The following is a 16925-nucleotide window of genomic DNA, read 5'->3' as shown; positions in this document are numbered from 1 at the left end:
GTAAGAATTATTTTTGACCTGCAGAAGTAGTATTTATTATAAACGCAATCCCTGCATTATCGACAGCAATATGCCATCTATGTGTAACCTCTTAAGCTACCATCTAATGCCATCTATGAGTAACCTCTTGAAATACTCTCTGGGATATCACGAACACCTACACTTATCCTCCTTTATACGTGTAACTAGAATCTCATCTATTCGGAGCCGGTAGAACTATGACACCACCTGCATTTTTTGTGGGAGATAGTAATACTCGTAGAACCAAGTACAAGAATCTTAGTTCGATTTTAAACCACATAAGTTAAACAAACCTTATTCAAAATCCAATGCACAGAGGTTTTTTAGTTCTGTTTTACCTCCGGGGTTTCTCACAAACCCTCTGATAGAATAAAACTCCGGCTTCACTTGGACTTTGAATGTGACAGATTTAGAATTGGCGGTCGGCTGGAAAAACCTGTACCCCGAACTTGACGTTCCCCCCTTATTTATTATCCCCTCGGTCTCTACAACACTCGACAGCTAACCCCGCCTATGGGTAACCTAGTGGACTATTCTAGTGCCATCTATGGGTGAGCTCATACACTCATTTAAGCAATTCCCATTACCAAATAAATATAATAATATATTGCGTCGGATCGTGATATCATTGCCATTTTTAACAATTTTCCGATTTATTTGTCACTTACCTACCACTTAACGCATAGTATTATGTAGATAAGCAGATATCCTTGGATGATTTTGGCAAATAAAAAAAAAATCTTCTAGAACGCTAATGTAAATATATTGTGATATTGAGAAAAATACTTTAAGCTTGGAGTGCGACACTTGAATGAATATTTAATTGAATTAAAATTTGCTTCATTCATGGCTAAACCACAATTAGGTAACTGAAAGAAAATGTACTTACATCTTACGATTCTACGAGGGCAATCCTATAAGCACAAAGAAACATTTATTTTTTTGATTTTTATTCGAAAAACTTTTCTATAACTTTTAAAGGTTCTACCCATCAATGTAATAAATCATTGAAGAAGAAGATAATACTGATAAATCTAAACGAAACATAAAACAGAACAAGACACAGAGAAATACAAATTCTTAACTGGGAATCGAACCCAGGATATCTGTCTTACCGGGATAACCTCTTTATCCATTTGAACATTGTTTTCCAATGATTTTAACATATTTTAAAGCTTGATAATTTTTCTGTTTTTCTACATAATTTCAGTCGATGTATTTTTGTAAGCGCTGTGGCAATTTTTGTACACCCATATTATACCAGCTCGCCGCCATGTCGTTGAGAAAGATTTGAACATAATCTTTCAGCTTGTCGCCGTTGGTATAGCGTGTTTGTAGCACACCTTCCGATAATGACAAATATATAGCCGTGCCGACCGTCCCAGTATCAATGAAAATAATATTTTATTATTTTGCCAAAATAGTGCATAGTAAATTTAATCATTGAAGACAATATTAACGATTCACACATGTAAGATGTGAAACAGAAAAGGCAGAAAAAGGTTCAGACGCATCTAAGAATTGAACCTCGTCCTAAGTGATCTGACCACTGAGCTTATTCGACCATATCAACCTCCGCCATAGAGCTACAAACATTATCTTAAATTTTTAATGCGTATTTTTGACTGCAACCTTTACTTAGAATTGCAAGATTTTTCCCGAACTAAATTCAATCTAAATAGTGTATTCGATAAATATATCAATTTTCATTTTAATGTGCGACATCTATTGACTTTTCTGCTAGTCTAGAATGAATATGGGTTAAATTCCTAGATAGAACTGATCCTGTTACTGTCTTTTCTGTTTCACATCTTTCGTTTGATAGTCGCAAATGTCTTCAATGAGTAAATATTACAATTTGAGAATATAAAAAAGAATAATAAATTATTCAAACCCAATTTCAGTCAGGTCTCAAAATTTGTGATGTGATAATAATAACATAATATGTTGTCATCGATACTTGAAGAAAAAACATGTATTTTATGTATTGTACATCTGGCGAAGTGTATCCTGTTAGAACACGCTAATGACATTATTATGGAGTCGCGTAAAGACCAAACAACACCTTTTGTATTGACTTAATGAAGATTTATCTTTTTATTTTGGTCACAGGATGCTGCAAACGTTAAAAATAATAGCATTTTTTCAGCGATAGTTTTATAGAATAACGATTTCAATAATTTTGAATAACATATCGATTTTATCGTCTTGTGCGGCGATTTAAAAATGGTTTAAACAGTACATAGGAATCACAACTGTCTGGTGCAAGTGATACTAAGGCACCCACGAATTAAATGCTAGATACTATTAAAAAAATGTCCAATTAATTTCTTAATGTAGTTGGGTGAATCGAATAATGTCATCCAAAAGTAAAACAAAGTTTTTGATACTGCTCAAGAGTACCTACTGCCCTCATTCCCAGTCAAGGCTATGTTGTGAACAGTGGCGGCTCGTAACTTTTGGATGTACTAGAGTGTTAATATTACAAAAAATGGCATTGTTGATGTTGTTGTAGCTGAAAACGATTCTTTGTTTTTTTCGATAAGTCGATTTTTTGTATGAAGATTTTCAGGAAATTTCAGTTTTGGCAGATTTCCTGAAAAACTTCATACAAACATCGAATTTTCTAAAACGAAATAAAAAATCGTTTTTAGCTACAACAACATCGATAATGCCATATTTTGTAAAATTAGCACTCTAGTACACCCACAAGTCACGAGCCACCACTGGTTGTGAGGATGAAGGGAGCGGGTAGGGGCAGGAGACGAGGAATAGGAAGATTGGAATGTTGTGCGGCTGAAGAATGTGGGGAGGGGTTTTGATGGAATGACGTATTTACAGAAGCACCTGGCCATTCAGATCTTATCACTAAACGTAAGTGATTTTGAGCAATGTGTTGATTCTTAACGATAGTTTATCACCATATCGATTTTTAGATCTCTTGATCAAAATGCAAAAATATTCTATTTTCATATGTTATTTTGCTTTTGGTGTTCAAAATTTTGCGGGAGACCGCCGAATGTAAGTTTTGATTCAAAAGGTCAATTGATTATAACTCAATCCATTCTCAAGATTTTTCTACATTGATTATTCAAATACTACCAATCTAATCCCACGCGCATAGTGATTGGATCCACCATTAACTATTATTGGCAGTGTACATTATAGATTGTATAAGATGGTTCTTTACAGTGGCGGTCAACCACTTTTTCGATGGTAGAAACTGATGTTCTCTACGTGTAATGAAATCTTATACCAGGAAAATATATAAAAATTCTCAAACAAAATTGTTCATGAACAAGTCATGTACCCAATCAGTTGTCTAAATACAACATAAATAACAAATCTCTTATGGTACTTATATACTAATTTATATAGTGTGTTATAAAAATAAATTATTGTCGCTCAATATTAATATCGAACTTAATTCAAACGCGTGTGATTCCCGCTCAAAACTAACAAACGATTCGTCATTAAGGCGATGCCATACGTAGTAATGCAAAATCGTGTGTTTTTGGTTTGAAAAATTGATCGCCTAGAAATGTTTAAGATGCTTTAATTAAATACTGCGAGTAGAATACATCTTGGCCTTTGAAATAATCGAGTATTTTTTAGATAAGTCTTTTTATAAGCCCAGAAAAAAATAATGTATAAGGCCTATGAAATCTGCTTTAAAGTTCAAAATCTCCTACTTACGAACCCATTTTCGGTTATGATTTTATTGTATAATGTGGCAAATTAAGTTATTTATAAAATTATCGAAAAAAAAAGAAATATTTATGCATGAACATCCACAAAATAAAATAAAAGGCACTTTTTGGCCAAGTTTTTTTCTTGCATAAATCAAAACAGGCGGATGGTGTTAAGCGGGAATTTAAACCTTATCGCCATCTACGTAAGGGTTGTTATTGATAGCGGCTCAATTTAAAATATAACACCACGTAGTGGATTAAGGGATTCAAAAGCTTTTTCCCAAATTCTATAAAATCGTTTCACGGAATGCCTAGAAAACTTACAGAATGCACCTAAAAGTACAAATTTCTAGGGAAAGAGTGACGTCTCCTCACCGCGCAGAACGGTGTGCGCACTGTTAGCGCATGGCCTTATAGAGACACTCGAGGACTCGAGGGCTTAAGTGTAAGCTGCAAGGAAGTACGCGGAGCGGACGTCAGTTTGGAACCACGTGACTGCTACGAGTGCAGTCACGTGCATAAATAACCCTCGATAGGGGAAGGAATAAGAAGATGCTAAACAAGCTTGAAAAAGAATCATTCAGTTATCATACTGTCCTACCTAAATGCAGTATGAGTTCGCCTCTGTTCTCATAATATATCGTGGATCTCTAATAGCACTTCTGCATTATAAAAAAACGGGTTGAGCACTTTGCAAAGTGGCTTAGTATGCATGTCTTGGTGGACACTTTCAATAAATTAATATGTTAATTTAAAGATCAGACATAATTATTGTAATAATCCGCGATCAGCCTCCATTACTGAGATTATACTGAAATTTCTAGGAATGTTTTTCATACCTGATCGGTGAATATTTATTAACGAATGTTTTCAATAATATTAAATGTGTTGAGAATCATTGAACCTAAAATATTACTATTCTTTCATCGGCATCATGATGTATGGTAGATACTCTCAGTATCGCCCCGGGGAAAGACAATCATTTCGAATCTAATCCTTGCTTGAAACGGCTTTAATTGTATTTGGAGACCAGGCCTGAGCCATATAATTCCCCACTTTCTCTTTTTTATCTCCTTATCCTCCCCGCTCCTTCATCCTCAGCGCGTTCCCCGTAGCATAGACGTGTTGTGTAGGGATATTTCTCTAGAAATCTAGAAAATTATAAATTAGTTTTTTGTAGAAAAAACTATTTTAGGGAACTGGGATAAAGCACAAAAACCTAGTGAAATTCTGAAATGTTGACTACGGTGACCGGATAAATCATCAAAATGATAATTCATCACATCCTTAAAAAGTTATATGAAGTCATGGAAAATGATGAAACAAAAACTTTATTAACTGCGTTAAGTAGGTTAGGTTAGGTTAGGTTTAATTTTTTTTTCATCGTTTCTAATGACTTTATATCACTTTTTAACAGTGTGTTGAATTGTCACTGTGTTGAGTTATCATGGAACCGTTGACTACATAGGTCTAAACTGAGGAAATATTCTAATATTCTGTGGAATTCGGTACTGAGTAACTCATACAAACTGAATCTGAAATCTAGGATAATTTTGATTTGAAATCTAGGGAAATGAACGTTTTTTACCATACTCACTGCCCGTAGTCCCAAGGAGTTGTAGAGCAGTTGGAACACTTATGCGGTGTTCACATAAAAAACAACCTAACGTAACCTAACCTACCAGCTCAACAGACGAAGTGCAGGAAAATATCGCCATGAAACATCATAGGGTTAGGTTAGGTTGATATGGGCATGCACATACACGATTAATGCGATGGTGAAAATACCTACTTTTGAAATACTCGATATTGTATAGTTATTCTAACAAAATCCGAAATTCTAGACGTAAAAGCTAGTTTGTTCATCCGTCTTGTCTACGTGTTGTCTACCAGTATTGAACACGATAGACATCATGCAAATGTGAAATGAAACATCATTGATGACAAAAAATTTGCATTTTTAGACGAAGGACAACTAAATCGTAAAACTGGCACTAAAAACTCGTAAAAACTGACGTAGTTTACGGGAATAATAATATTATGTACATTCGTTACATTTTGGACTTGCTGATGAAATAAATACTGAGGATATGTACATAGTATTTACTATTACATTTTAAAAGAAATAAAAACATTCCCGGGTTACGAATAACTCAACAATGTCTAAATTATTTTTACGGTGAAACACTAAGAAATGCAAATTTTTTATTGAGAAAGATTTAACACATAGTATAGGGTTTTCCAATAAGAGGGGTTATTTTGAATAGCCCGCTATTTCGGTAGATGTTACCTTTAAAGCTGTAATTTTTAATTTATATGCATAATAAAATAAAATAAAGTGATAAGGGATAAAAAGTGATGTGTAGTTTGTGGAAAATGTGTGTTTATGTATACAAAATAAATAAAAATTGAATTTATATACATAATAAAATAACACCTCTTATTGGAAAACCCTGTAGAACACATCCTGTCGCAAATTTATTATAAGCCCAGAAAAATAAAGTCAGGCCTATAAAAACTGCTTTAAACTTCAAAATCTCCTACTTACGAACCCCTTTTCGGTTATGGTTTTATTGTATAGTGTGGAAAATTAATTTCCATAGAAAATGATCGTAAAACATTTAAATACTTAAAGTAAAACTGACTTTTTGGCGTTTATTTTTTCTTGGATAAATCAACACCGGCGGGAATTTAAACCTTATCACTATCTACATAAGGAGTGTTATGGCAAGTGGCCCGATTCCAAATGTTACACGACTTGGTGCACCATCTTAATACCATCAATATAAGCTGAAAATGTTGATTGAGCAATGATGGATGACTTAGCTAGCAGGGCAATGAACCCACGACGACTGGAACCGGACGTATTTGCCCACTCAACTACTAATCTGTCATTACTTTATTTTAGTTCGTTACTTTATTTTCCCGTTTGATAACTCCATGACAGATCAGTTAGTTCCTTAGCTCTGGGCCTAAAGTAACCCCTCTCGTTCCAGATATTCTGGTATCACCCTGGTAAGAGATCGCCATTCAGAATAGAAACTTTGCTTTAAATGACTTTACCTGCGTTTAGTTAAAAGTCATTAAATATGACTTTATCTAAGTTTAGTTAAAAGTCATTAAATATGACTTTAGCTACGTTTAGTTAAAAGTCATTAAATATGACTTTAGCTACGTTTAGTTAAAAGTCATTAAATATGACTTTAGCTACGTTTAGTTAAAAGTCATTAAATAAAACTTTAGCTACGTTTAGTTAAAAGTGATTAAGAGCAAGTTAATTTATAACCTAAAGGGGGGTCACAAATTATTTTAAGCAATAATTAGTCGCTCGAAATATCCATACAAATTGAAAATATCTCCCGAGTAAAAATAAATGCCGCCGGCGGGAATTGAACCGGCACTTTCTGATGTCCGGTCAGGTGCTCTGAACCACAGAGCTATGTTGGCTTATTTCCAACACGCCAAAAAATTCAATATGCACTAGTACTTTAATCAATAATTACTGCTTATTATATTTCGGGCGCCTAATTATTTCTTATAATAATTTGTTATCCTTTGTGCTATGCATAAAAAACCTTGTCTTATGAACATAAGTTTATCATTAAAATAAATAAGGGATGTTCCACAGTTCCACTGGCTCCAAGCATTTGGACTCTTGTAAGGGCAAGACATGGGAAAAGCAACAGGAAAATGAGAGAAAAAACAAATGAGAGATTGTGTTTTCAATGAAGTGAGGCCACTCCAATAGCGCCAGAAAGGGTCGCCTCGAGAAGAAAGGAAAATAGAAAAAGGGATTGAAAATGATTTTAATAAAGTCAGAAGACGGCTTTTTGGGATATTATTTAATTACTATTTGACATCCTGTGCAGTTATAATATCTACCGATTTTTATGGGCAAATTTATAAAAATGTGTTTCGATTTAAGTTTATTCATAAATTATACGAAAACCATCCGAATAAAATTATTTCTAGATCACTAAGAATGTCAAGATGAACGTTACTGTGATTTGGCGATCATCTATTTAATGCAAAACTCGAACCTCTTGATATTATTTGATTTTTAAATGGTGAACTGTCACATTTTAAATTCATAATGCAATTTTAAAGCAAAGCGTGTTTGAATAATGCATGATCATTTAGTAAGTGGGTTTTTATTAGAAAATGCATGGGCGTGGAAGATGCGAAGGTCATGTGTTAAGACCGTGATTTGTGACACTCTATATTATCTGCCTACTCCTATAGCGACTAAACTTGCTGGTAGGTTGCGTATTGTATCTTCATTAAAAAAAAAATATATATCTCAATGAAAAGTGTTAACGGTTCAGTGAAAACTATTTATGTCTCAATGAAAACTGTTTATGTCTCAATGAAAAGTGTTTACGGTTCAGTGAAAACTATTTATGTCTCAACGAAAACTGTCTATGTCTCAATGAAAAGTGTTAACGGTTCAGTGAAAACTGTTTATGTTTCAATAAAAACTGTTTATGTCTCAATGAAAAGTGTTTACGGTTCAGTGAAAACTGTTTACGTCTCAATGAAAACTGTTCATGTCTAAATGAACACAGGAGTTTTCTAAAAAATCAGCATTTATTAAAACCTTTGAAAGTCAAAAGCTTCAAAAAGTCCCCAATTTCATAATTACAAAGCCCTGTCTAACTCTACGAGCCTTAATTCAAAATATTAATACTATCTAAATAATGTCTTTGATTCTACACTGTAAACCCACATGAAGTACTTAATAAATGATATGTAAATTAATGTAGTAAGAAATATCAACGTACGACGTAAATCAAACTACGAAATAGCTGTCAATGTATTAATTTTCCGCTTTATACTTTATTAAGCCAGACGTGGGTTTCAGCAAGAACTGTCACATTTCGCAAATGATATAATTATTATCGCTGATAAAGGTCAATACTGCGAGTCACCGATTCCAGTGACCTTTGCGACCTGTGACTTGTGACCTGTGACCTGGGACGCAAGTTTATGTATTTAAATTATTGACTTTAAGTGAAGGTAGCCACTGTATCATTGGTTTTGCAACCGAAATACCTAATCAATAAACCTGGAATCAATTACATTAAAGGTACGAATAGGTAAGGATGTCATATCCATTCGAAGCAGGGTAATTACCAATTTTACTATCAGCCATTAATTAATTATAGTCCCTATCTATTATTACAGAATATTAATAAAAAATAACACACGAGATTGTAAAATAAACTTTAAAAAGATCAAATCGTTAATTTCGATAAGTGAAAAGGAATTACAACGGTTCAAAGACACATACATTACGGTTTCCACATTTTACAATAATAATATTGCACTTATTATCTAAAGAGAGTACATACTTACTGAAAAAAAATACTGTTCATTTATTAAAAAGTCTGGTGGAATTATTCGTTTTCCTATTAAAAACGGGACTGCAGGCTTATAACGAATGAATTGACAGAGTTTCTAACAAAGTATCAGTAAAAAACGAATGTTTTATGAGGTCGGCGGAACACGTGTTCATTCAAATACTAATATTGATTTGACATACTGATATTGTCGCATTCCGTCATGATATTTATTAGGAAAGAACGTATAAGAAAATTCGATATATTCTGAATGACGAATATTTTATCAGGAAATTGACATGCTATCACTTCTTTAACAGGATATTTTTTTCCGTGCTTTGCTTTGTGTTCAGAAAACAAAGAATCAAATCCCGACTGTGTTAAAATTACTACTTACTACTAAATGAATTAAGGTTGTTTTTGATGTTCGCCTGAGAGGGTAAAACCGACTCTTGTGTAGCAAGCGTGGCAAGACGGGATGACGCCCTTTCAAGGAACGACGCATCATTCGGCCAGCCTCGTAACTTGTTGGCTCTTTCCGCTCGGCTGCCAAAACTCTGTGCTGTACATTTACTTCTGTTCTCACTAAATTTGGTAACAGATCTATTCCAAATGACGATAAAATTTTAATATGTAATATACTTCTTGTGTATATTTTAATATTATTAAAAATAAAAAGACTTGTTTACTTACACTTTCACTTCCTTCAATAAAAATCGACGGCTATTTCGTTTCACGTACGAAAACGTGTTGGACTTTTAATCGGGTGGTTATAGAATCGAATTCTACCTGAGCGTAAAAATATGGCGTCTTGACTTTTTTTAAACAGAATGCCAGAATATTTTTTTTATTTTTACTACAAATACTTTACCAAATACTCTTTCGTGTATGATTTCAATGTCTACTTTATGGTATATATGAAATATTACGAAAGGGCTATTAAAAATCTCAAGATAAATATGATTTCAGATTTCAAATCTTTGCCATTTCCAAAGATAAACATTCAACTTGTCTTACCCAGTCAGCAATACGTTTAATCTGACAGTCATAACATTTCGACGTCAAAAACTTGTGTAGAAATACATATATCTCGCGTGCATAGGAATGCACAATGCGCATGCACAAGTGCATCAAATGCTAAGCTTTAAAACACCATTAATCCTTTTGCACGTACCATAGAAGTCTTCGATTATGCATAATGTTGCCATTGCAAAATATTTATTGAGATGTTTATTTATTTGACAATGTCCTTTGCCACGACAGCTACTATATTGCATTGAAAATTTAAATTATTATGTTGGTAAATATTATGTTTTGTGTTGCCATAATGGAGATAGAAAACCATAGTATTAATATTTCTAATTTTTAAACACCTTTTTTTGCGTCTATCGTATAAGACGAACATTTCCAGGCCACGGATAGCCAATAGTCAATATTAGAATTCCTCGTTTTTCGTTTATTACCTTGTTTTTTAATCTTTATTTATAAATACGAATGTCAGAGACAAACACTATTTCGGTAATGTGATATCTAGAGAAAATTAATAAAATAGTATACGAAAGTATTTTAAGGAATCACTCTTCTCCGAAATTTTTCAGCCACCCCCCATTGGAAAATATTGTGGGGAGTTATTCCCCTCCGAATCCGAAATTCTCTAGCAACCCCTTCCCTCCCATGGATTCGAAAAAATATCATGAGAAATCTAGTACTGAGTGATCGAGAATACCTCATGCAAACCCATTCTTAAATCCAGAGAAATAAATATACAAATCACTGCGTATACACAAAACAGAAAAAATTGGCACGTGGTCGTAATATGGGTACTTTTTGGTCAAAATACTTTGGTGAAAATACTTCGTGGCAATTCGATTTAGAACTTCGACTCATAATTTGTTCTGTAAGTAGGTATGCTTAAATACTTTTGTTATTTTTTTTTAAGAAAATATGTTATGTATTATGTAGGCAATAATTTTAATAGTTGTGTTTTTATAGTTCTAAAACTTAAAATGATAACTAGTTTCTTGTGGTATCAGACAACAACAGAACAATTGGTACACTTCATAGTTTAAGCAAACATTATCTCATAAAATCAATGCGAACGGAATGCTAAAGGAATGATGAATTTTTGAATGTCAAAACGATTCAACAAACGAATGGAGTTTTCTCGGAATCTCACTTACGTACCTACTTAAGTCCACCGAGATATCTTGAGACTTAGGTCGTTCCCTCTCAAATCATTCAAACAGCAAATTCCACCAAATAGGTCCCAATTAATTGAGCAAATATTATCTGCTTCAATGTTCAATCACATTTAAAAAAAAGAACAAACCTCTATTTTAAGTAGGTGCTAAGAAAAAATCATCGATGAAAGATACAATAGAATATCTTTTCTTAAAATTTGATTATATAATAATTATAAATATGCTATTCCATCTATTTACAATTCATTTTTGTTTTACTGGAATTTCAATTTAGCCTGCTCGGAAAAAGTGATCCAATGCAAAATAGCAAAAATCTCGACCGACGAGTGTTCACTATTCAGAAGACCGACAGGTTCCCGTTCAGGGTTCAATTTCTTTGCTAGTCCACCATAATTGCACAGGTAAATTTTACCACTATAATAAAAAATACATTTAATGTTGTCTGCATTGGAACGGTCGTTTTTCCGACACGTTCATATTTAAAAAGGCACGCCTGTGGAATTAGCTATCGCTGTAGGTATTTTCTCCCTACTTTGATCAAGGACTCTTCGCGTATCGTAATGGAAAAGGACGCTTATATGGTTTGGACATGTTTGGAAAAGATACGAATGGACGGAGACAGGGACGTCTATAGTTATACGAAATGCGACACTAAGTACTAGTGTAACCAAGACAAGAGTGATATTACTGGGATTTCCCCAATCACTTCAACCTTACGGAGACCACGTCTGACATCAGCAGAGTGTGTTTAAACAAATACCTATGGTTCCTTATTACCCAATTCAGATCACTGAACAGAAAATTCATAGAAGTGTGATCTTTAAAGATATGGAAGAAAACCCATGTTGCCAGTTTATATTTAGTTACTTTTTAAAATAATTAGGTACATTTTTGTATGGCACATGAAATAAAATATATAAATAAAATTAAAACAGATCATTGAAGTCCTCCTCACTAGGAGATCCTGTGCTGAGGGGGACTATATATGTTAGAATACGTTTTCAGCAACTAAGATGATGTTTTAAATATATTAGTTAGTTCTTCTTCCGATATTCCCATAAGCCAAGATTTGATGTCCTTAATGTAGTTATTTTTCGTTTTCCTTTGTTTGATGTTGAGAGGGAGTTTATTATATAATTTAATTGCTAAAAATTCAGAGTTTCTTTGTCCAAAAGTAGAATTACATTTAGGAATATTTAGCATGTCTGTTTGCTTGGCTCTGGTTTTATGATCGTGAGAGGGGTTTGCCTCTGGTTTATTTTTTAAGTGATGAACTAGAATATTTTTAGCATAGATTTTTTGTAAACTTGGAACATCAAACAGATTAAAAATATCAGTAGTTGGCGTCCTTACGGGGAGCTTTAATATGGTCTTTATGATCCAATTTTGAGTTTTCTTTAGTAGTTTAATATGGTTTGATGATGCTGAGCCCCATCCTATCATTCCATATTCCAGTAGAGAGTGGCATAGCGCATAATATACTCTCTTTAGATCTGTAGTTGACAAGATATTTCGTAATTTTTTGAAGAAATAGATGAGTTTTGTTAGCTTTTTTGAGGTTCCTTCGATGTGTGCATCCCAATGAAGTTTGTCGTCAATTACGATCCCAAGATATTTAATTGTTTTAGTTTGGACTATATGCGGGCAAGAACATTGCGGATATTTATTTAGACATTCATGTAATTTGAGTGTATGCTCATTCGTTGGTTGACCTCTGTTGGTTTTAGAGAAAGTTAGATATTTAGTTTTACTCACATTTAATGTAAGGGAGTTTGCTTTTAACCAGTTTTGGAGTACAGTCAGACCTTGCTCCGCTTTTTTATGTGTGCTTGTCCAATTTTGTTCATAGAATATAATGACAGTGTCATCTGCAAAGCTCATTATGTCTCCTTCAATGGGAAGACTCATAAGGTCATTAATATAAATGAGAAATAGTATTGGACCCAATACGCTTCCTTGAGGGACACCGTACTTGATTGATAGTGTTTTGCTACTTTTATTACCAATTTGTACATACTGCTCTCTTCCAGTTAAGTAACTTTTAATTAGATTTAGAGTTGTTTGTGTTATTCCATTTTTTTTTAATTTAAAAAATAGTATTTCATGGTCAATTGTATCAAAAGCTTTTTGAAGGTCAATAAAAACTGCCAAGCATTTTTTACCTTCATCCAGTTTTTTTATAATTGTATTTGTTACTTTAGCTATAGCATCACCAGTACCCAGGTTTTCATAAGAAACTCTTTTCTGGAGAGTCGTGGAAAATTCACTTGAAGACCTAGGACGTGAAAATCAAGTATCTTGCTGTGGTCACAACAATTAAACTGTTCTCTTTCTCAGAAACATCCGACCTCCCTAAACGTATTTGGTGCAGTCACAGTAACTGTGCGTATATGATGCACAAATGGGAACTAAAGAAATCTGAATTGTGTAAATGTTAACAAAGACAAAACATTTTAGAATAATGTTCAGTTCACAAGTTTGCCAGGGGTACATCTGTGCTGAAGCAAGTTACTCCTTTTGCCGTTGACTGGCTGAATAACCCCACCATCCAAATGAAAATAAGACGTGTTGACTCCTTAATTTCGGTTTTCGAATTTTTTAAAAATTGATATGAAGCGAGAAAATATTGACCTTACATATTGGCTAAACAAACACGCCCACAACACACTTTTATCGGCCTGTCTCGTCAGTGATTCAGATCTTAGACTGACAACAGCTTGGTATGCAGCCAGTCACTGGAGTATTATAAACACGTCTTCAATGTCAGCTTTGTATGAACCCAGGATCAATATTGGTCTTCGAATTAGAGCCATTTATGTTTATTGTGATATCCGTATCATGGCACCATGTGTTTCCTGTATGTTTAATATTGTTCACACATTTGTTTAATTTCTTAATTTGTTGACAATACATTTTAATTAATGGCATATTTCTCTGATTACCCCATTGAAATTTTACTGAACTGTATTGAACTTATAAGTATTGAAAAAAAACCAGGAACATCCAAGAATCCAAAATAAACTGCATTTGCTTGCAGCTTACTTCGGCTTGAAACCATTAGCTTGCAGCATCAAAAACTAATACAATAGTGGATGCAATTTATGCTAAATTTAATAGTAGTTAACCTATTACGACAAAAATCAATATTTTAAACGTCAGAAAATATTCGTACAGTGGATATAATAGTTTCGACGATGTGAATAATTCTGACTTTCTCAACATAGCCAGTGTTGCTTGAAACTAGTATTTTACATAAGAATCTTCGTAACAAGTGTCATATTTGTGCTACTTTAAGTTTATATTATTTTTTTGCCAGTGCTAATTATGTTGGAATTGTTAAGAATTAAAAAAGAGGATAAGTTACATTGAAAAACTCCATATGCCCCACGTTGGGCGCCACTTTTAACTGTTTTTTTTAATCTAATTGTCTAATATATTTTAATACGTAACACCTGTAATATGTGTGTCTAATAAATTGAATTCTGAGTTTGGTTCTGTATGTACAAACTGACACCTTGTATTGAAGATAATGATAACCACTGGACCTTATTTGGCCACATTTTGAAGTTTGAAGATTATGTTTCGGAGTACCAATACGTAATAATAGGTGCAAAAAGTTAATACAGTGTTAAAGAATATAAGTACCATGGTAAGTAATGAATATTTTCGATTCCAGCTTTTAGTTTCGTTCTGAATTCCCAGTCTTCTATCAGTTTTAGTTCATGTATTTTTTGCAGTTTTTAATAACCCTGGTTAAGAATAACTTTAAGATATTTTAATTCCTCCTACATTCATATTAAGACACGTTTGATCACTAAGCCACTAACCGGTAAAGTATTATGTTCCTAGTTTTAGGGCCCAATACTGTCATCACTGAATTGTGTTTCGGCAGCTATTAGATCTTAGGTAAATCTTCGCAGGTTGCTTAGAAAATTCTTTAAAAATGACATCATGCCTGTTTAGGTATTTAGCCACAAAAACTTGTTTTTCGATTGTCAATTCCGCATTCAAGATTCTAGTAATACGATGAGACAGCCATATTTATAAAGATTATAGATCTGAAATCAATTTCAGTTCTACAATTAAAGGTTGCAGCCATGACATGAATTCGCTGTCTTCTTCATATTCCATTTAATTTGAATATATTCTATTGGCGGTCCATCCCCTCTGTCTGCCCCTGCGGGAAAACGGCTTGATGGTTAGTTAGTAGAAACTGTTTTTATCATTCCAGAGATGTGGTTCCATGTGATTAACCTTTTCACGATACACGATGGAAATTATTGACTCTGACTTTAAAAGCGTAAAAAAAAGAAGGGAGCTTTGAAAAAAATATTTTCCTAGTAACGGTAAACAAAAAACATACCATGTGCTACCGTTTGCATCATTATTAAAAATCCATTTTGTGACTACACAGTAATTATTATCGTTGCTAATGGTTAAACTTACCTTTTAATTAATTTCGAAACCCTATAACAATCTTAGTAAAATACCACCGCCTTTAATTGTTGTTGCTCATGCCAATCTTTAATTTTTGTGATTTTGATGTGGTTTAAAGTTGTATTACCTCCTGCAGGATCTTATTTTTTATATAAAGGATCATGAGCAATCATGCACAATTTAGTCACTCTTAATAGTACTTATTATATGATGAATAATATATCACTCAATTTGATGAACTGCGAATCATGATGAACAAAATATGTTAAAATTTCGAGAATATATAATACTATAATTGCCCTGAAGGTAAGTGTGGTAGAACATTGTCAACTGGGATTATGCCACGGGTTTAACACAGTAGCTAGAATTTGAACATCCGAGATGTTAATCAGTTTAATAAGCTACTTAAAGTTGATATAAATGTCTAACTGTTAGTCTATAATGGCTTCTACAAAGGTCACGGAATCTCGTAAACAATAGAGGTGTTTATCAAAAGATTCCACAATCTAAACACGAATAATATAAAAGTCGTTATTCATTTTAAATGTCGGGTTATTCAGAATGCGCGGAATGCGGGATATATTTAATTCGTCTGTCGCACTATTACTGTGATCAAATTAACAAAGGAGTTAACCAGCCATTTAGTAAAGCCTTCGATCATTTCCTGGCCATTTGAAATTCCAAGGATTACGGAATTAACCGCGGATCATCCTAGGAAGATTTATGATACAGCTTTTTCACACAATTGACGATAATTCAAACAAAATGCAAATCATTGCATTGGTCAGTGCTAAAAGAAGAGAGAATTGCTCGGACAATAGATACTCAACATATATAATCTATTGAGTAAAATATGAATGTTGTTAATATTCAGATTTTTAAATGGACGACTCGTGTTCACAGTGATTGCTTCAATTATAATATATGTATACTGGATAGCGTGTTAACTTGCACCTCTTCAGAATCAACCGATGTTTATATTCTTTAAAAGGTTTCTCTGGCGTTTCTCAAGGATCGCTTCGAGGTCTTGGAATATTTTTAACACCCAGAATTTTTTTTTTCTTAAGGTACATTTTTGGAAGAAGGAAGAACAAATGAAAGAGTTATCAGGACCAATACGTGTTTGGTCCTCTTGTAGTAGTCTTCCCACTGTTTTGCCGATGACGATGCGCAATGGCACGCTTATATGTGCTAATAATAATAAAGTATAAAAGTGTCGATCATACAAATATAAT

At 33.5% G+C, this 16925-nt stretch overlaps 1 protein-coding gene across 1 annotated transcript in view; it reads right to left on the bottom strand.

Annotated features, from left to right (window-relative positions):
• scaf (inactive serine protease scarface) overlaps positions 1–16925 on the bottom strand; it is a 73286-nt gene that overhangs the window by 20136 nt on the left and 36225 nt on the right. The window lies entirely within an intron of this gene.

The sequence above is a fragment of the Hesperophylax consimilis genome, chromosome 27, assembly GCF_061612785.1.
Source record: "Hesperophylax consimilis isolate HC1 chromosome 27, BYU_Hcon_1.0, whole genome shotgun sequence".
NCBI classification, from domain to species: domain Eukaryota; kingdom Metazoa; phylum Arthropoda; class Insecta; order Trichoptera; family Limnephilidae; genus Hesperophylax; species Hesperophylax consimilis.
Note: the sequence above shows the minus strand (reverse complement) of the source record. Positions and strands in the feature narration are given on the sequence as shown.